Source organism: Leuciscus leuciscus, assembly GCF_965113295.1.
Source record: "Leuciscus leuciscus genome assembly, chromosome: 16".
Classification (NCBI taxonomy): Eukaryota; Metazoa; Chordata; class Actinopteri; order Cypriniformes; family Leuciscidae; genus Leuciscus; species Leuciscus leuciscus.
This window is the reverse complement of record NC_138740.1, coordinates 10,788,301-10,811,384: the sequence shown is the minus strand read 5'-3', so window position 1 is coordinate 10,811,384 and position 23,084 is coordinate 10,788,301. Positions and strand designations below refer to the sequence as shown.

At 38.6% G+C, this 23,084-nt stretch overlaps 2 long non-coding RNA genes across 2 annotated transcripts in view; both read left to right on the top strand.

The window, feature by feature from the left end:
* The window catches only part of LOC309478015, a 375,776-nt gene that overhangs the window by 277,808 nt on the left and 74,884 nt on the right, over nt 1–23,084 (top strand). The gene's annotated exons all lie outside the window — the stretch shown is intronic.
* LOC309478051 lies at nt 6,491–7,651 on the top strand. Its single transcript, XR_014198788.1, has 2 exons — nt 6,491–6,666; nt 7,347–7,651. It is a non-coding gene; the product is annotated as an uncharacterized lncRNA (long non-coding RNA).

Here is a 23,084-nt window from a genome sequence, read left to right as displayed (position 1 = left end):
AACGTTCCCTCAGCACATTGACATCTATTGCACATAGGATTAGTACCAGGAAACATTTGAGCTAGTTTAACTTTGGATATATGAGCTCTGTGTACTACTTTGAACTGTATAAGCGAATGCCGAGCACATATTGATGATGAGTGGACCTGTTTAAGAACACAGTTCCATGTGTCTTCGGAGAGTGGTCTATCAAGGTCTTCCACCCAAGCTCTTTTAATGTTATCCAGAGATGAAGATGCCAGATTCATCATTAAATTATAAATAATAGCAATTGAGCCTTTAGCTATTACATTACATGAAAGGAAACTATCCAAATGATTTTCAGAAGGCATCAATGGAAAGTCTGGTACAAGTGACTTAACGTAATGTCTTACTTGCAAGAATCTAAAAAAATTTGACTTTGTAAGACCAAAATGTAATACCAATTCCTCAAAAGAAGCGAATACATTATTCACAAATAAATCTTTGAAACATTTTATCCCCTTGTTAGACCAACTCTTGAATGAACCATCCTGCATTGAAGGTGAAAAAAAATTATTACGGAACACAGGGCTGAGAAGAGAGGGATCCCTAAAACCAAATGATTTCCTGAATTGGATCCAAATCCTCAACGAGTGTTTTACCACTGGGCAGTTGACAGAAGTATAAGAAGTTGACTGTAGATTAGATGCAAGAAGTGCTGGAAGGGAAATTTGCTTACAAGCATTTATTTCCATGTCCACCCAGGATGGTCTATTGGGCAAAAGGTGATAATGCCACCTATAAAGTGTATTTCGTATGTTAGCTGCCCAGTAATAAAACTTAAAATTAGGTAAGGACATACCACCATTGCATCTAGGCCTCTGAAGGTATGCTTTGCGTAGACGAGGGTGCTTACCATTCCAAATGAAAGAAGAGATAACAGAGTCCAAAGATTTAAAAAAAGACAGGGGAAGAAATAAAGGTAAACACTGAAAAAGATAAAGAAATTTAGGAAGCACCACCATTTTAATGGAATTAATGCGTCCAATGAGGGAAATCTTTAAAGGTGACCATTTATAAAGATCTTTCTTAATCCGTTCAAGAAGCATGCCACAATTATGTTTAAAAAGATGCTTATGATGGCGAGTGATACAGACCCCAAGATAAGTGAGCTTATTCTTGACTAGTTTCAGTGGTATGTTGGAATATTGTAATTGCATATCTACCTTGTTAATTGGAAAAAGTTCACTCTTGTGCAGATTAAGCCTGTAGCCGGAAAACCGACCAAAATCCTCAAGCAAAGATAGAGCTGCGGGTAAAGAAGTTTGTGGATTTGATACAAAAAGCAGTAGATCGTCTGCATAAAGAGTTACCTTATGTACGGTCTCACCTCTGGTAATTCCAGTGATCTGCTGACTCTGGCGTAGGGCGATTGCTAAAGGCTCAATAGCTAAAGCAAATAGTAGTGGGCTTAGCGGACAGCCCTGCCGGGTTCCGCGATGCAAATTAAATGGCCTAGAGTACAAACCATTGCTTAGGACTACTGCAGAGGGAGCACTATAAAGTAATTTAATCCAAGAAAGAAAGACTGGGCCAAATCCAAATTTTTCTAAAACTAAAAAAAGGTACTCCCACTCAACCCTGTCGAACGCCTTCTCTGCGTCTAAAGAGACAACACATTCTGGAATGGCCTGATGCTGAGAGTATACCACATTAAGTAAACGGCGGATATTAAAAAAAGATTGACGATTTTTTATAAACCCTGTTTGATCAGGAAAGATGATAGTGGGAAGAACATCTTCAAGTCTTGAGGCAAGTACCTTCGCTAAAATTTTAACGTCGCAGTTAAGCAAAGAAATGGGCCTATATGACGCACAGTCTAAGGGGTCTTTATCCTTTTTCAGTAACAAAGAGATACAGGCTTGATTTAACGTTGGGGGAAGAGTCCCAGTCCTAAGAGACTCAGAGAAAACAGATGTCAAAAAAGGAGCGAGTTGTACTGATAATTTTTTATAGAATTCTGACGGAAAACCGTCAGGTCCTGGGGTTTTGCCAGATTGTAGAGAAGAGATAGCAGTAGAGATAGCAGATAGAGATAGCACTTCCTCCTGAGAAATTGGCGCATCTAAAAGGTTGCAAACATCTAAGGATAAAGTGGGGAGATTTAATCGGCCAAGAAAATCTTCAATATCCCCCTGCGAAGAGGGTTCAGATTTATACAAAGTAGAATAAAAATCTCTGAACTTGTCGTTAATAGTATTTTGATCAGTTGTGACCTCCCCGTTATCTAGACGAAGACCACTTATAATTTGTTTAGCACGTAGCCCTCGCAGCTGATTAGCTAAAACTTTCCTGGATTTTTCCCCACTTTCATAAAAAACGCTCCTGGTTTTCCTCAAAAGGTCCTCTATATCGTTGGTCGAGCTCTGATTTAAGTTTAAGACGTTTCTTATACAAATCTGGTGTGGGAAACCTAGCATATTGTTCATCTATTTTTGAAATATCATTAGCGAGTGAAATTTGCTTTTCTTTAGAGAGCTTTCTTTTATTAGCACCGTATGAAATAATTTGGCCTCTAATATATGCCTTAAGGGCCTCCCATACTGTTGAGTCTGAAACTTCCGCTGATTTATTAACGCTCAAGAAAAAAGGAATTTGGTCAGCAACAAAGGAAATAAAATTATCATCTGCCAAGAGTGAAGTATTAAAACGCCAGTTCCTCCTAGGTGAAGGCAAATTTGGAAAGGTCAGATCAAGAGTAAGAGGAGCGTGGTCTAATATAATAATACTTTCATATGCTTAAGACTGTTCTGGACAATGGTTTAATTTCTAAAGTTCAAAGTAATCAATTCGAGAGTAAGAGTGATGAACATTTGAAAAAAAAGAATACTCTCTTTTTTTCGGGTACAAACGCCGCCATACATCCGATATACCATATTCAGAAAAATAATTATTTAGAAAAATGGATGATTTATTTGCAGCGCATGGTCTAGATGATGAACGGTCAAGCACTGGGTCAAGGACACAATTAAAGTCTCCCCCAAGTATAAGAGAGTGTGAGTTTAGATCAGGAATAAGAGAGAGAGAATGTTTAAAAAAACTGACATCATCAAAATTAGGAGCATAAAAGTTAGCTAAAGTTGTATTCTTATTGCATAGCGTGCCTACAACAATTATATAGCGGCCATTCTTATCTGATATAATGTCTTTTGGTACAAAGGGTACATTCGTATTAATCAGAATAGTTACACCTCTTGCCTTTGCTTGGAAAGAAGAATGAAAAATCTGCCCCTTCCAACCACGATTGAGGTGATTGTGATCTACGGTGCGTAAAGGGGTTTCTTGCAAGAAGAAAGCAACCTCTGCTTTGAGCTGTCGAAGATGAGCAAGAACTCTGTTTCTCTTAACTGGATGGTTTAAGCCCTTGACATTCCAACTCAAAAATCTCAACTCTCTACCCATTAGAGTATCTATCAGAAGCCTGTGATCGGAAAATGAAAATAAAATAATTGCAAAAAGCAAAAGAACAAAACAGCAAAAAAAGAACAGCAAACATAAAAGTCGTAAGGTCAGCACGACGCCATCCCATACAGAAACCCAACCCGCCCACAAAATCAACCCAACCCTCAAAGAACATTACAATGACAGTAAAACTACCCACTAGAAAAATAACTAAGTGTTCTGAACACTTCCTTATTTCACCTTACCTTATATAATCCTCAATCCCTTAAAACAAAGTATCCTCATTATACAACACATAGATAACACAACAGTATCAAATGTACTATTTGATACTGTTGTGTTATCTATGTGTTGTATAACGAGGATACTTTGTTTTAAGGGATTGAGGATTATATAAGGTCGATCCAAGGCATAACGATCCAAGGATCGCTATGCCATGGGTCTGCTCCTGTTAAGCGTACTGCTTAACAGGAGCAGACCCATGGCATAACGATCCTTGGATCAAACTTAAACATTTGACCAATGTAATGATCACAGGGCAAATCAAAATAAATGAGTTTTTTCCTTTTTTCTTCTTTCTTTTTCTCTCCCTCCTTAATACAAAAAATGTAAAAAAAATTCCCTAAAGTAAGCTAAAATTGCAATCAAACAGTATTTGTGATTGCACACACAAAAAAACAAACAAAAAAAAGAAAGAGATACAGCATACGACAAATCTAATTCAACGATGGTATCAGATTAAATACTACAGCACCAATCAGTCATTAGAAACGTAGAAACGACCGCATGATGTACAATACTTTCAATGAACAGTGAGCCATTTATATATAATGTCAAAGAGCTCAGGAGAATCTGGCGTAGTTAAGTCAATGTTGTACAGCGGGCTCCCTCGAGACATAAAAAGTAAATAAAGTCAAGCTCGACCGATCGCGTTTATTGGACGGCCGTCATAGAACTAAGAGGCACTACGGTGAGCCGTCAAAAATTCCTTGGCCTCATCCACCGATGCAAACATCTTCTGCTCACCTTCCTTAGTCAGGATCCTCAGCCTTGCAGGGAAAAGAAGGGATGGCTTAAATCCAAGATTGTAAAGCTCTGCCATTGCTCCTCGATATTGAGCGCGCTGTTCCAGAACCTCCGGACTGTAGTCATCGTAAATGGCGATCGGGTTACCACGGTACTGCAAGGATCCTCTTCTTTTACGGGCCTCACGTATCACCGCATCCTTGATCTGATACCGATGAAAATGGACTATTACCGCTCTCGGCCTCCCTCGTTTCATCTTAGCGACCAAAGCCCGATGAGCCCTGTCAAGTTCAGGAGGAGACGGCAAAATCTGCTCGCCCATAATCTCCGACAGCATCTCAGAAAAGAACACTGTGGGCCGAGGACCCTCCACGGACTCCGGTAAGCCAATGATCCTGATATTATTACGCCGACTGCGGCCCTCCAGGTCTGCTGTTTTGGCCTTGAGTTTAGCGTAGTTCTCAGTCAGATCGGCACACACCGCTTCCAGAGAGTGAATTCGCTCGCTGAGGTCGTCTGCGTTGGATTCCAATGATGTTATTCGTGGTCCATGGTCCGACACCGCAGCCTGGACGAGGTCAAGTTTAGCCTCTAAAGACGTCAAAGCGGTTTTGAAATCGGAAGAGAGAGCGGCTCTGTGTTCCTCCAATAAGCTAGTCAAGGCTGACATGCTAACCTCGCCATGAGCCGCGATCGCGTCGTCTTTACTTATGTCTTTTTTCGCATGCTTGGTTGATTTGGATGCCATATTCTGCTTCCGTGTGTATTAAACTTGTTATCTCATTACATTCGGAAAAAATAAATCGGTAGAGGATTATAAACTGATAAAGTAGAAGATGTGTGCAGGGAGCACGAGGTAGACGCGTCTACTCCATTCGCGTCCAAAACCGGAAGCCCTTTCTAAATATTTTGATGAAACCCATTTATCAGCATTCAACTGGCTCCCCTGAGTCCAAGTTTCACCCCAAAATTCCACTGTCCGCGGAGATATGGAGATCCCAAGTAGCATTTATTCCATTGTACCCAATAGAGGCTTCGTGGACGGTGGATTTTTGTGACGAAACTTGGTGCTACAGACTCGGGGGGCCTGCAGAGTGCAGTAAAATAGTTTTTTATCATGACAGGAACTTTAATTTAAATGTCTACCAAATAAACTGTCTGAAGCCCCATTCAATAGATTGCAGCTGGGATTGTGTCCAATTGCAGCTTATTAAATGGCGGAAAGATCACCACTGCTTGGCAGTGTTCAACATGGTTCGACGGGACATTTGGCCACTATAGTGGGTAACTGGACAAATAGTGGGTTCGTGGGACAGAGGCGTGGCTTGGGAGTGGTCAGCGGGGGTCTGAGCTGTTTTCTGGCCCTGGAGGTGTTCTGACATGCTCTGACATTTGTGCTTATTTCTGTTACTTGTGACATTGTCATGGCTAAAGTCTTATTACACTGTATTTAGCACAAACTCTGCTACAATAATATATCAGCAGCATGTATGTAAAAGTTTGTAGTTCCCTTTCAAGGGAACTTCGAGCTGCGTCGAGACACGGTGGGAACGCCCTTCGTGATTGCGTCGTGAAGCATGTGTATAATCAGTCCAATGGAAAGACGAGACGTCATAGGCGGGTGACGTCATCGACCAGGAAGCTATAAAGCACCCCTGCGACAGACCACGGCAGCTTCTGTGCCTTCAGCAAGCGATCTGTGTATTCTGTCCTTGTCATATTTATTGTTGTCTGTCAAGTTGCAATATATATATTTATTATGGAAACAAAAGAGAGCAAGCAAGCGTTGTGTTGTTCCCTCCCCACGTTATATCACGGGTGGGGACACACACTTCAGCTTTGTGTTGCTTGTTTGGGAGTGGAGCATGCCAACAGTCAGTTCTCGAGGGGGCTGCCTGTGAGCATTGCGAGAAGCTGTCCGTGAGGACGCTCCGCTCCCGGCGGCCGTTCTTCGAGGAGGACGGTTCGGTGCACGCCCCCCGAGGCGCGGGTCCCGCTGCTGCCGAGGCACGGCGTCGACGCGCATCTTGGGGATCGCAAATGGTTCTAACAAACACCTGTTCGATCCACTTGCCTTATCTCAGGGAGAAGCACGCTCTGCGGTTTCTCCTCCCCGGGATGAGGCACTCATGCTGCGATTTCCAGTTCCGAGGAATTGGTATCGTTAGTGTTTTTGTTTTAAAAATAAATGAAAGAAAATAAGGCAGATGTTTATGAGTTTTCAATAAATAAATAAATAAGTCAGCTCATAACTCTGTTGAATAAAGAGGAGCTTATAAAAGGAGGTTTTATATAATGCTGTTGCTAAGTTAAATATTACTGGCCAGCCGAACATATATGAGAGTGAAAGTATAAGGAAAACTCTATATCTCAGCCTACTCGTCGGGGAGTGCCATTTTTTCCCTATCTCCACACTGAGGTGTCGAGATCGTGGAATAAACCGGTTTCTGTTTATGTGTTTTATCCCTAAACTTCTACTATAGTAATGTTATGGGTATTAAGTATCATGGTATGACAGTGCCTCGGGTTAAAGAGACGCTTGCGAGCTATCTCTCTCCCGTGTTTGTGTCATCATAACCCCGACGTTACCCACCAGCCACCATAAATAATAGATAAATATTATTAGGCAGCACTGGTAGGTAAAATATATAAGCATGGATGATGTGCGGATGTAACAGCACTGACGCTATTCGAGAATTGCGTCGCACAACAGATAAACTATACCGGGGAGGGACGGTTTCGAGAAATCGTTTCTCCTCGGTGTCCTCTGGGTGGCGACTCTCTGAGGAGGGTCGCAGCGCTGCCAGTTCGGTTGTTTCCTGCTGGTGGCCACGGAGTGTTATATTTATATATATATATATATATATATATATATACATATATATATATATATATAGTTTTTCTGATGTAAAGAAAAATTAAGATAAAATATGTCTTTTCTTCTGGACGCTCCGCTTTAAAAAAAACGAAGAAATAAACTCTTCAGCGGCGTTCCAAAGGTTTCTTCCTCACCGATCTAACGTTCCTGAGACTGCTGGGTGGGAGCAGTCTCAGCATACTTAAGCTCCTCGCAGCATAGAGTGCGGCAAAACAAAGATTCGCCATTCGGGCTCATCCACAATCGATGGGGACCTGGGTGGCGGTCACAGTCTAGCCAGTTAGAGATATGCAAGATCTGAGGACTGTTTTATCTCTAAAATAGCTAAAAATGGAAGAAGCCCTGACGCCGAGGCTGCAGGCTTCTGAGGGTGGTCCCCTCCGGGGTAGGGACGGTTTTGAGAAATCGTTTCTCCTCTGCGCCCTCTGGGGTGCGACTCTCTGAGGAGGGTCGCAACGCTGGCTGTTCGGTTTTCCTGCCGGTTCGCCGTTTCAGGACACCGAGGTGTCAGCGTCCCCAAACGATCCTCCGAGGAGGGACGTAGAGCAGTCAGTTCGGTTTCCCTGCCGGTTCGCCGTTTCAGGGCGCTGAGGTGCCTGCTTTTTCCAACGATCCTCCGAGGAGGGTCGTAGGAACAAAGCTAGTTAGAGGTAGGCAAGATCTGAGGACTGTCGTTATCTCTAATAAAACTTAGACAAGAAGTCCTGACGCTGAGGCTATCAGGCTTCTGAAGGTTCCTCCGGGGCAGGGACGGTTTTGAGAAATCGTTTCTCCTCGGCGCCCTCTGGGGTGCGACTCTCTGAGGAGGGTCGCAACGCTGGCTGTTCGGTTTTCCTGCCGGTTCGCTGTTTCAGGACACCGAGGTGTCAGCGTCCCCATACGATCCTCCGAGGAGGAGGGGCGTAGAACGGTCAGTTTGGTTGTTCCCTGCCGGTTCCTTTGCCGGGTTGTATTCCTACTAAATTTGTGGGTCATTTGTGCTGCAGGCCTTCTGTCCTCCACCTTAATACAAGCCAGATCAGGAAGAACTTAATCTGTTTTGCCCTGTCCGAGCTCTTGGATGCTTATGTCCACAGAGCTGCCCTGTGACATATATATAAGAGCAGTTATTTGTCTGCTTCAGGTTACCTAAGATAGGTTGCCCTGCATCTAAACAGATAATGAGCAAGTGAGTAGTTGAGGCTATCTCACTTGCTTATGAAGCGGCCGGACAGCCTTCACCTTTGGCTGTCCTAGCCCATTCTACCAGGAGTATGGCTGCCTCTAAGGCTTTATTATCAGGAGTTTCACTCTGACATCTGTAATGCGGCAGGCAGGTCCTCACCGCATACATTTGTTAGATTTTATGACTTGGACCTAGGCTCCACTCCAGGGTCTAGGGTGCTTGTTTCCTAGTATGCGCATTTGTCATATGGCGTCGTGGGTATAGGGTTCCCACCGCGTCTCGACGCAGCTCGAAGTTCCCTTGAAAGGGAACGTCTCAGGTTACGTATGTAACCCTGGTTCCCTGAGAGGGAACGAGACGCTGCGTCGCCTTGCCATACTCCCTGCATGCCTGTGATCGACTTGCTTCGGCTTTCAGAAGCTGCCGCGGTCTGTCGCAGGGGTGCTTTATAGCTTCCTGGTCGATGACGTCACCCGCCTATGACGTCTCGTCTTTCCATTGGACTGATTATACACGTGCTTCACGACGCAATCACGCAGGGCGTTCCCACCGCGTCTCGACGCAGCGTCTCGTTCCCTCTCAGGGAACCAGGGTTACATACGTAACCTGAGACGTTTTGAGATAATGACATTTATGTGTGGTTTGTGAAAATACAAAAAAAAATTGTCACTGAAACAAGGCCATGAAACCCATACTGATTATTTCTTCACAAGACTTTTGAAAATTGTATCACGTAGCCTAGAATATTTGCTCCAAAACTATGTGAAAATCACCCTGACTGCTCATTCAGATAAGACAATATATTGATTTAAAATTTCTAAGACGTGTTTTGTGTGAGAAAGCCTTATGCGAAGAGGCGTGATCATCTCATTAATATGTAAGACTTTAACACCTGAGAAAGACAAAGACACTCCCCTAACTTCCCTATTAGGAGCTATCAGGCCCTGTCATTCAGAGAAACCTTGCACAAAGAATGAGGAGATTTTAAAAGAATGGCTTTTAGATAGTTTGGATTTATTTACAACACAACATAATCCAAAGATACACAACAAATGACAAAAGAGCACATTGAAAACAATGATCCAAAGACAGAGACCTTTGTGCCATTCCTAAAAACATTGTACATACCTTTCATTTCCAAGGTGTTTGATTTTCACTTTACCATGTTCATATACAGAGACTCATGTGAATGTTGAAGTCAGCAGGACTCAGTTGCATCAGGGCCCTGTAAAAAAAAAAAAAAAAAAACTGTGAACATACTGATATCAAGAGAAACTATAGGGCTGCACGATTTTTGGAATAGATTTTAGATTTTTCTGGTTCAAATTTCTTTTTAAAATTCACAGAATACACACACAAATGTTTCCAACAATATATAATGAGCAGGTTTGTTGTGCCTTGTAGGCATAGGCCACGCAGTGCTGCATAAAATAATAATAACAATAAATTAAATCTTTCAAAAGATTTCAGGAACAACTACGCTAGAGAAAAATATATTGATTATCATATGTTACTTCAAATGTTTCCATTCGTTATGATGATATGAAATGAGATAATAGTAAAAACATAAAGCCTAATGTTTGGTGCGTTTTGCTGATACATTCAAACGCACAGCATGCTCCAAAATATGAAACATTATGGTTACCATATTATACATATCTACGTTTGAGCAGATATCCACAAACACAGTAACAGTAAACACGGGTCTAAATATTATAATATTCACCTTATATCTAGCAACACTTCAACTGCAATGAGAAGTTTATGCAACAATAACATTAACTAATAAGTAAGAATTTCTTACCTTACATCTTTCTTGTCTTCAAATCGCGTTCTTCTGAGGTAAATCCAATGTAAGCTCACGGCGCGTCTTTCAAACTCGACGAAAAGCAGAGACTTGTGAAGTGTTTTGGTGCTTTGTGTTTGAGGTAACGAGCGCGTTCGCGTTCCATGTGGAGATTTGAATGTGAATCTCTTTTGCGCGAGTGGGCGTGGTCGAATTAAAAATAATTAGCAAGCGTTTGAGATACTGGACATCCTGTTGGTTTTATACAAATTACTTAAACAGAGAATATTTGTTTTCAGTTTGAATCCGATCATTTAAAAGTAGGCTACACACTTAAATGTTTATAAAGGTATATGGCTCATAAATGTGTGACAAGTAGCCTATTCGCTGAGTTTTGTTTCAGTTTATAGACGTGCTCAAGAAAAAAAAGTTCACCGCGACGGAGAGGCAGAACGCACACCCTGTTTATTTTCTTTATTTTACAAAAGCACAATGTTTTGATTTGATTGTAAGTGGACACATACAAAAGAAATATCACAGATTCTTTTTTTATATTTCTTTTTTCTGTATGACCATGAATGACGGAGTAATTTAAGTTTATTGTGCTACAATGTGAAGAAAATCCAGCAAAACGCGGGGGCGCGTTTGCCGACCTCAGAGGGTTAAAAGCTGCTAGATCTGCTTATTTTTCAACCCTATTAGAAGAAAATAAACAAAACCCTAGGTATTTATTTGAAACAGTGGCTAAACTAACGAAAAATAAAGCTTCTATCTCAGAAGTTTCCAAGCAGCACAGCAGTAATTATATGAACTTCATCACTTATAAGATTGATAATATCAGGGAGAAAATTATAACTATGCAACCGTGTACTACTGTATCACATCAGGGAGTGCATTGTAGTCTCCCTAAGGAAAAATTAGAGTAATTCATTACTATAGGAGAGGAAGAATTTTCTAAACTCGTTAAATCATCTAAATCGACAACATGTATGTTAGACCCTATACCGACTAAGCTACTGAAAGAGATGCTTCCAGAGGTCATAGATCCTCTTCTTAATTTCATTAATTCATGTTTGTCATTAGGATACGTAGCAAAAACTTTTAAGCTTGCTATGATTAAACCGCTTGTTAAAACCAACACGGTAACACTTTACAATAAGGTTCCATTAGTTAACATTAGTTAATGCATTAGTTAACATGAACTAACCATGAACAACACCTCTGTTCAGCATTAGTTAATATTTGTTAACGTTAACTCACACATGTACTAATGCATCAATTCACGTTAACAACACGGTTAGTTAACATTAGGTAATGCATTAGTTAGCATGAACTAACTATGAACAACACCTCTGTTCAGCATTAATTATTAATATTTGTTAACGTTAACGCACACATGTACTAATGCATCAATTCACATTAACAGCACGGTTAGTTAACATTAGGTAATGCATTAGTTAACATGAACTAACCATGAACAACACCTCTGTTCAGCATTAGTTAATATTTGTTAACGTTAACTCACACATGTACTAATGCATCAATTCACATTAACAGCACGGTTAGTTAACATTAGTTAATGCATTAGTTAACATGAACTAACCATGAACAATGCCTGTAAATAGCTTTACAGTTTTGTAAGGTTAACTTACTGTACATATTTACATTAGTTTACGTAGCAGTTGACACACACTAAGTATGAACATTTCTAACTCACCATGTCACCCTAAATGTAAAAATACTGTTGTGTACCTTATCAACACTCTTTTATATATACAAGGCATTGATTTGTAGGTACACATAATTCTACAGCGGAAAAATATGTTGTTCATGTTTATACGGACTTTACTATCATTACATTACATTCAAATAAGTATTTATTAATGGACTGAGTGAACCTTATTGTAAAGTGTACACTATTCGACATTAACTGATGTGTTACTAACATTTGTAGACTCTTTATTGACATGACTTACCATTAATAAAGCATTTATTGATGGAATTTATGAACCTTATTGTAAAGTGTACACTATTTGACATTAACTGATGTGTTACTAACATTTGTAGACTCTTTATTGACATGACTTACCATTAATAAAGCATTTATTGATGGAATTTATTAACCTTATTGTAAAGTGTACACTATTCGACATTAACTGATGTGTTACTAACATTTGTAGACTCTTTATTGACATGACTTACCATTAATAAAGCATTTATTGATGGAATTTATGAACCTTATTGTAAAGTGTACACTATTTCAACATTAACTGATGTGTTACTAACATTTGTAGACTCTTTATTGACATGACTTGCCATTAATAAAGCATTTATTGATGGAATTTATGAACCTTATTGTAAAGTGTACACTATTCGACATTAACCGATGTGTTACTAACATTTGTAGACTCTTTATTGACATGACTTACCATTAATAAACCATTTATTGATGGAATTTATGAACCTTATTGTAAAGTGTACACTATTTCAACATTAACTTATGGATTACTAACATTTGTAGACTCTTCATTAACATGACTTACCATTAATAAAGCATTAATTAATGGAATTTATGAACCTTATTGTAAAGTGATGTACTAACATTTGTAGATTTGTTACAAAGCAGTGGTTATTGATTTTACTGAACCTTAAATGAGTGAAAGTCACACATTCACACATCACTTGCATTTTCAAAACCTTTACTACATTACATAACAATGGTATCAATTAACAATGTATACATATTACAAATGAATAAAAAGACAATTGGAAATTCATTTGTACAACCGTAGTGTTTTTAAAATGATTTAAAGTAAGCAAGAAAAATCATCTGCAGCAAAATTACTAAATGTACAAAATAAGAAATATATAAATATGGAAATATATATACTGTTTGTATCAATGAATGGGACTATGGAAGAGGTGTTTCAAAAGAGTAAAAATAAGGATGATCTGCAGCCAGCATGGTCAAGTTAGGCTGGAGAAATAATGGGCTTTGGGAGTTATCAGCTTTGTGTTTTAAAGGTGATATTTTCGATGAATATCCTTCAACAGTCTTCCAAGAGGACCATTTTTGTGCCGATTTCCAAGCCAGTAAGTCCACTCTATCAGTTTTAGATGTTGTTTTAGTAGGTCCTCTGTCCTATTTCCTCTAAGACGCCATATTTTTCCTTTGTAAGTTAACCATGCTCTTTCCAGATTTTGTGTATGGCTGCCTGTTATTGGATCTACAAAACACTGATTATGCTTCACAGGAAAATGGTTATAGCCAAGATCGGTTAGTACCCCTCTGTAAGCACGCCATTCATCACTAAGTATGGAACTTCAAGGATGCACATGTCGTACAATATGTGGGATAAGATGATTTCGGGACCTTCGATGAACGAGTTTTAGAATAGGCTTGCTATTTCTTGGTGCAACCCCCAGCATCCCAAAGACCCACTTTCTTCTACGCCAAGTCTTTGCGAACCTTCCACGTCCATACTGAAAAACAAGTATACAACTATTCAATATTTAAAAATACAAAGCTTTCAAATTTATTTAATGCCTCATTTCCACTGAGCCGTACGGCACAGTACAGTTCAGTACGGTACTCAATTGTTGTAGTTTCGATTGTCAGAAGATGTGAATGATACCCTAATTCTGAACCGAACCATACCGTACCACTTTTTTGAGACCCTTTCGCTGGGGTACCTAGCACAGTAGTCCGGTACTAAAGGGTGGAGTTAGCAGAACGTTGATTTGTTGACAGATAATCGTCACTTGCGCCTGCTACAAGAGGAATGACAACACAAGAGGAGCCATTTTTAATACAGTTGAAACACAATACCATTTCTTCTTGTGACAAACAGAAGAACAGCCGAGAAGCAAGAACAAGATCTGCTATACTGCTATATATGTGCTATACTCCATTGTTATTTTCTGTGTTGTTTTCTACTTTACAAGAATTATATTGTTCGTTTCTTTCAGGCATACACCGCGCCAATCAAGTAAGGGTCGGCCCACTGTTGGCAGTGGAAATGCAAGCCGGATCAGGGTTTACCATGACGAATCGTACTGTACTGTACTGTAGCGCTCGGTGGAAACAAGGCATACATCATTCAAAACAATCCAATCCTTCTATACATTCTAACACTCATCAGCCTTGCAATCAATCTAACACTCTTTGAACTTAACACTTAACACTCTTTGTTTTTTTGTTTAGCAAAATTGCAAATTTTGGCAAATGTACAAAGTACATAATGTAAAACACAACTTCACTAACATAACTAAGGTTATTAATCTAAAATAAATGGCATACATTTTATGGGAATATTTAAATTACCTTTCGCTTGTGACGGAAGTTGCTCTCATCAATCATAACGAACTCCCTGGGTTGTCCTATCATTTGGCCCTTCCTTCTGGCATACAACTTCATGGATTCTTTACAAATAGCTCAAACTTTTTTGGCCATGCTGCTGAGTGTACGTGAGCTTCCAGCAATGCCATCTTCAATCATGTCGATTTGTCTCAACTGAAGGCCTTGAGCAAACCTTTGTTAAAAAAAATGACAAAACTTTAGTGTTCATATTTCTGTTCAACTACTTTCAAAATTAGACTAAAACTTAAATTAAAATGTTTTAAACATACCGATATATGAACTTCATCCAGGAGAATAAATTACACTTCGACTTGGCAAAAAGTGATCCATACCTCACTGACTTGAATCTTCCCTTATGTCTGTTTCGTGTACAGGACCTTTAAACATGTTATACAAGATTCTAGTGAGTAAGACCCTGTGTCATATTTGTTAAAATTTTCCTAAAACCATAGCTGACATTTAAAATTGTCCAGCTATGTCTGGACAATAACATTATGAATTAAAGCTGCAAGCAGCATTTAGCGGGGTTCAAGCAATTAAGGCCTTTAAGCACATAAGCATTTAAGACATTAAGATTTATTTAGAAAGCTTTTAACCACTGAAATAATAGATGAAAAAGACCATTTACAGCCAATACAGGCAATTTACCATAGGTAATATATGGTTTTAAAGCTTTTTAACAGTTATAGCGCCACCTTTGGTCCGATCTCCATAAAAATTTCCATGCTTCTTTAGCATGTTATGTCACATATGCTCATCAATTTTTGTGAAGTTCTGAGTTTTTATTAAGGATTTATAGGCTTTTTAGTGTATTTTGCCACGCCCATTTTCTAAATGACCCTATTACAGCCATTCAAATGCAAAAGTTCAACTTTTTTTCGATAATTATTGATCTAGAGAGTCCAGAGAATTGCCCTAGACTGGTCTGGTTCTGATCGGGCAAAAAACCAGGGACTAGTTCGCAAAAGTAGGTTTTTAACATGTTTGCGAATATTTAATGAACGGTTTGATTGACAGCAGTGGCTCTTGAGGCAAAGTTGTTCAGCATGAGCAGATCTATCAAATGATATGCATTTTGTGTTGATGTGTGCAACACCACGTGATTACAGAGGGCGTAAACCTTGTTAGCGCCAACTAGTGGTCGATTTCTTTCAAAATTCTTACAGACCTCTAGGGCCATGAGTCGAACATGCCCACTGAGTTTTGTTTCAATCAGCCACCGTTAACCTTGTCTAATAGGTGCTCAAACTTCATTGGCCGATGGCGGCCATGTTTTTTGAGATACACCAATGTCCTCATAGACATACATGACACCTTGGACCAAGACACTGCATACCAATTTTCAAGTCAATCGGACTAACGGTCAGGTGGTTATAGCCTGTTTTATGTTTTTTTCATGTTATAGCGCCACCATGTGGCCAATCGCCGCTATTTTTTTACTGTGACCTCAGATTGACCTCTTACACATGTGTACCGAGTTTGGTGAAAATATCTCATTTCGTTCACGAGTTATAGCCATTTTAGTAAAATGAGCTCCGCCTCCTCCAAACGTTTTGACGCCCCTTAGCAACCGTGGATCGAAATTTCAACTTTTTTTCGATAATTATTGATAACCAGACTCCAGAGAACATGTATGCACTTTTTTGGTTCCGATCAGGCAAAAAACCAGGGACTAGTTCGCAAAAGTAGGTTTTGGACAAAATTCAAAATGGCGGAAAATTTTTCCAGGCGGAAATGAAATCGGAGATATACATTTTGTCCGTCTTGAGCCAAGGATTACAGTGATATAAGATACTTGAGTCTATGACAAACGGTCTAGGAGTTATGGCTGATTTCATACTTTTGCTTGCTGTAGCGCCACCTATTGGCCAATCGTTGTCATACTTTGATAGGTTCTCCCCAAATTGAGGACTACCATTTGGCTGAGTTTCAAGTCTCCAGCATTTACGGTTTGGGCTGCACGATGCGTTTTAGGGGAAAATAATAATAATAATTAAAGCTGCAAGCAGCATTTAGCGGGGTTCAAGCATTTAAGGCCTTTAAGCACAAAAGCATCAAAAGTTATTAAGTTTTATTTAGCAAGCATGTAACCACTGACATAATAGATGGAAAAGACCATTTACAGCAAATACAGGCAATGTACCATAGGAAATATATGGTTTTAAAGCTTTTTATAGCAGTTATAGTGCCATCTATGGACCGATCTCCATACAATTGTTTACTGTGACCTCAAATTGAACCCATACACATGTGTACTGAGTTTGGTGAAGATATATAATTTACTTCTTGAGTTATAGCCATTTTAGTAAAATAGGCTCCTCCCACAATAATTTACCACATTCTAGTATTATTTACTATGATTCTAGCATGATTTACATAGTTTACCATGATTTTATCTTAGTTTACCTTGATTTACCATATTCTAGCATGATTTACCATGATATACTACATTCTAGTATGATTTACCATTGTTTACTGTGATTCTAGCATGGTTTACCATAGTTTATCATGATTTATCATAGTTTACCATGATTTACCCTGTTCTAGCATGATTTACCATGATATACCACATTCTAACATGATTTACCATAGTTTACCATGGTTTACCTTGATACACCACATTATAGTATTATTTACTATGATTTACCATGGTTCTAGCAATTATGTGAAGTGTCAGTGCAAATGAAGTGATAAACACTGACAAAATCTGATTGTGTTATAATAGTTATTGTTATATAAGTGATTTTTAGAGTCTAAATATGAATGTGAGCACATTTGAAAAGACTTCATTAATAAGTAGAATGGCCAGCAGAGGGCAGTAGAAGACCACTTATTGGCTCACTTTCACTTTAAACTTCATGATTTTCACCTGTTTTCTGGACTAAAGCAAATCAGTTTTTCCATGTTAACTCAATAATGCATGCTTACACACACACACACACACACACACACACACACACACACACACACACACACACACACACACACACAGAGAGAGAAATAAACATACACAAATACAAATATGTTTTTAATGTTTTAGAATATGTTATTGAGAAAATATATTTATTGGTCTATTAGAATTCCTTTGTGATCTAATAATATAAAAAAGAAAAGAAAAAAAAAAGAAAAAAAGATTGCTTTTTAAAGCATTTGTTTGTTTCCCAATACTGAAAACTAATGAAAAGATCATATGCAATACTGCTGCTCCCTCTAGTGGACAGTGGTATTACAGCTTCCATCTTACAGTTGAAGTGATTGAATGAATTAATGAATGGGAATTTGGTTTTTCACTTATATCTCGGGAACCAGAAGGCGAAAAATTCTGAAACTCAGAGCATAGATAGTGCTTGAGGAGCCCTGTTGAATGAGACCATCAATTATTTACTATGATTTACCATGTTTCTAGCGTGATTTACCACATTACTAGCAATTATGTGAAGTGTCAGTGCAAATGAAGTGATAAACACTGACAAAATAGGATTGTGTTATAATAGTTATTGTAATATAAGTATTTTCCATGTTAACTCAACAATGCATGCTTACACACACACACACACACACACACACACACACACACACATACAAATATGTTTTCAATGTCTTTAGGATGTGTTATTGTGAAAAAATATTTTAATGGTCTAACCATTTCATATATTTCATTGTGATCTATATTATCAGTCCAATAATAATAATAAAAAAAATTGCTTTAACCATTTGTTTGTTGGCCAAAGCTGAAAGCTGATAAAAAGATTAATACTATGTCTAATACTGCTGCTCCCTCTAGTTGACAACAGTGGAATTACAGCCTCTATCTTACAGTTGAAGTGTTTGAATGAATGAATGGGAATTGGGTTTTTCACTTATATCTCGGGAACCAGAAGGCGAAAAATTCTGAAATTCAGAGCATAGATAGTGCTTGAGGAGCCCTGTTGAATGAGACCATCGCGGTGTTTTTGGGCGATTGGAGCCCGGAAATATGACCGTTCAAAGGCATATCTATTGGGGCTTTTATCTCTGGAATGCCCAGGGCAAATTACACCACATTTGAATCGAAGCTAGCCAAGAACTGGCCCTTTCCAACGAGCTCTCACACAAGGTTCGGGGTGGTCTGGGTCGGGAGTTTCGGCCGTTCAAAATCGGGGGTCCCACGAATTTGCGATTCGTGGGGGGCGCGCTCCCGAGGCCCGCGATGACACGTTTCGATCAAGAGCCCGGAGAGGACCTTACCATCAAAATTTGAGCGCGCAACGACTTTCCGTTTTCGAGTTATGAATGAATTTGTACTGGGGGGGCGTGGCCTAAATGCCGTTTTACTTTCGTTTTCAATTTCCATATCTCAGACAGACAGTGTGACACAATTGTCAATAATAATACTCCAATAGATGAGTTTTGACAAAATGTGATTGTAAATGTTAAAATAATGATTTTATAAAGTCTAAATATGAATGATATAACAATATTAGGAAGTAGTATGATGAAATGGCAGCAGGGGGCAGTAAAATACCACTTATTGGCTTAATATGCCAATGTTATTCATTTTCTTTTTTAACTGTTATTTTTTATACTTTTTCTGATAATTATTGATCTATAGAGTCCAGAGATTTGTACTGCACTGGTTTTTAACATTATTTTATAAACATTATATGATATATATATAGGTTATAGGAAATATATGGTTTTAAAGCTTTTTGACAGTTATAGCGCCACCTATGGTCCGATCTCCATATAAATTTCCATGCTTCTTTAGCTTGTTATGTCACATATGCTCATCAATTTTTGTGAAGTTCTGAGTTTTCATTTAGGATTTATAGGCTTTTTAGTGTATTCTGCCACGCCCATTTTCTAAATGACCCCATTACAGCCATCCAAATGCAAAATTTCAACTTTTTTTCGATAATTATTGATCTAGAGAGTCCAGGGAATTGTCCTAGACTGGTCTGGTTCTGATTGGGCGAAAAACCAGGGACTAGTTTGCAAAAGTAGGTTTTTAACATGTTTGCGAATATTTAATGAACGGTTTGATTGACAGTAGTGGTTCTTGAGGCAAAGTTGTTCAGCATGAGCAGATCTATCAAATGATAGGCATAATGTGACAATAAGTTTAACACCACGTGATTACAGAGCCATAAAACTCGTTAGCGCCAACTAGTGGCCGATTTCTTTCAAAATTCTTACAGACCTCTAGGGCCATGAGTTGAACATGCCCATCGAGTTTTGTTCCGATCGGCCTCCGTTAACCTTGTCTAATAGGTGCTCAACTTCATTGGCCGATGGCGGCCATGTTTTTTTAGATACGCCAATGTCCTCATGGATATACATGGCACCCTGGACCAAGAGACTGCATGCCAATTTTCAAGTCAATTGGACTAACGGTCAGGTGGTTATAGCCCTTTTCATGTATTTTTCATGTTATAACGCCACCTAGTGTTCAATCGTCGCAATTTTTTTACTGTGACCCCAGATTGAACTCATACACATGTGTTCCGAGTTTGGTGAAAATATCTAATTTCGTTCATGAATTATAACCATTTTAGTAAACTGGCTCCGCCTCCTGCGAACGTTTTGACGCCCCTTAGCAACCGTGGATCGAAATTTCAACTTTTTTTCGATAATTATTGATAATCAGACTCCAGAGAACATTTCTGCACTGGTTTGGTTCCGATTGGCCAAAAAAACCCTCTACTAGTTCACAAAAGTAGGTTTTGGACAAAATTCAAAATGGCGGAAAAATTTGCATACCGGAAATGAAATTGAAGATATACATTTTGTCCGTCTTGAGACAAGGATTACAGTGATATAAGACACTTGAGTCTGTGACAAAGGGTTAAGGAGATTTAAGCAAAAACGTGATTTTTTTTTGTTTTTTGCACTATAGCGCCACCTATGGGCCAATCGGGATCATACTCTCTGAACCTCTCCTCGATTTTTGTACTACCTTCTGGCAAAGTTTCAAGTCTCTAGCACTTACGGTTTGGGCTGCACGATGCGTTTTACGGCAGAAGAATAATAATAATAATAAAAATCAGCACAATTACAATAGGGTTTCAGCATTTCATGCTTGAACCCCTAATTAAAGCTGCAAGCAGCATTTATCGGGGTTCAAGCATTTAAGGCCTTTAAGCACATAAGCATTTAAGACATTACGTTTTATTTAGCAAGCTTTTAACCACTGAAATAATAGATGGAAAAATCCATTTACAGCCAATAAAGGCAATTTACCATAGGAAATATGTGGTTTTCAAACCTTTTTGCCAGTTATAGCGCCACCTATGGTCCAATCTCCATGAAACTCTGCATGCTTCTTCACCATGTTATGACACATATGCCCACCAATTTTCGTGAAGTTCTGAGTTTTCATTTATGATTTATAGGCATTTTAGTGTATTTTGCCACGCCCCTTTTATAAATTACCCTATTACAGCCACCCAAATGCAAAAGTTCAACTTTTTTTCGATAATTATTGATCTAGAGAGTCCAGAGAATTGTCCTAGACTGGTCTGGTTCCGATCGGGCGAAAAACCAGGGACTAGTTCGCAAAAGTAGGTTTTTAACATATTCATGAATATTTAATGAACGGTTTGATTGACAGCAATGGTTCTTGAGGCAAAGTTGTTCAACATGAGCAGATCTATCAAATGATATGCATTTTGTGATGATAAGTGTAACACCACGTGATTACAGAGCCATAAAACTCGTTAGCGCCAACTAGTGGCCGATTTCTTTCAAAATTCTTACAGACCTCTAGGACCATGAGTCGAACATGCCCATCGAGTTTCGTTCCGATCGGACTTCGTTAACGGTGCTCAAATTTCATTGGCCAATGGCGGCCATGTTTTTTGAGATACGCCAATATCCTTTTAGACATACATGGCCCGTTGGGCCAAGACACTGCATACCAAATTTCAAGTCATTCGGAAAAACGGTCAGGTGTCTATACGTTTTTTTTGTTTTATAGCGCCACCATGAGGCCAATCGACGCAATTTTTTTACTGTCACCTCTAATTGACCGTCTACATATGTGTACCAAGTTTGGTGAAAATATCTCATTTCGTTCACGAGTTATAACAATTTTAGTAAAACTGACTCCGCCTCCTTCGAACATTTTGGCGCCCCATAGCGACCATGAATCGAAATTTAAACTTTTTTTCGATAATTATTGATAGTCAGACTCCAGAGAACATTTCTGCACTGGTTTGGTTCCGATCGGACAAAAAACCACAGACTAGTTTGCAAAAGTAGGTTTTTGACAAAATTCAAAATGGCGGAAAAATTTGCATACCGGAAATGAAATCGGAGATATACGTTTTTTCCGGCTTGAGCCAAGGATTACAGTGATATAAGACACTTGAGTCTACGACAAACCGTCTAGGAGTTATTAGCAATTTTATACTTTTGCTTACTATAGCGCCACCTATTGGCCAATCGGCGTCATAATTTGATAACCTCTCCTCGATTTTTGTACTACCTTCTGGCAAAGTCTCAAGTCTCCAGCACTTACGGTTTGGGCTGTACGATGCGTTTTACGGCAGAATAATAATAATAAAAATCCTTACAATTACAATAGGGTTTCAGCACTTCGTGCTTGAACCCCTAAAAATCCTTACAATAACAATAGGTGTTCAGCACTTCGTGCTTGAACCCCTAATTATTAAAAAGATAATTTAAGCAAGCAAGCTCTGGTCATACAATTATTTTAAATTAATAATAATAATAATAATACTTACCAAACATAGTTGTCTGCTTTGTTGGGTTTATGAGTCAGCTTCATTTTATGTTGGCATAAATTGCACTTCATTTAAGCAATTTTTTTTTTCTGGAGCCATTTAATCAACTTCAATTTCTTCCTCTTTGTTTGACGTCCTTCAATCATTGACAGCAATTTTCGATTTAATGACGGAGCCATGTCACCTTATAAATACATAAACAATTATTTAAAAGAGTATATTTAAAATAATAATAATAATAATAATAATAATAATTAATACGTAAATATGTAGTATTCATGCAACAGATGGTTTAGACATAGGCCTACTCATCACACAAAACAAATACATTGACTGGAAACAATGTAAATATTAACTATATAACTATAATAACTATAGTAAGGTTTTATGCATTTTTGCATTTCATGAATAAAGATGAAAATATATATTATAATTCTAATATATAGAATTATTTATTCAATAAAATAGTTACAGAATAAATATATCAGAAAAACAATTATAGTGTTGTGATATATACATTTCATGTTAGTGCTGAAGAAAGAAACATATGCATTTATTTAACATTTATAATTACAATTCTTAGTTTTACATTTTTAAAAGCTGTAATCAAATCTTACATGATGTGTCACTGGATTGTTCGTGGTGTTCGCCGTTGCATCTGTTAATTTGCGTGGGAGCTGAGCGGGCTTTTCGGCTTTTCATCAGGAAGTAGCGTTCCCGGA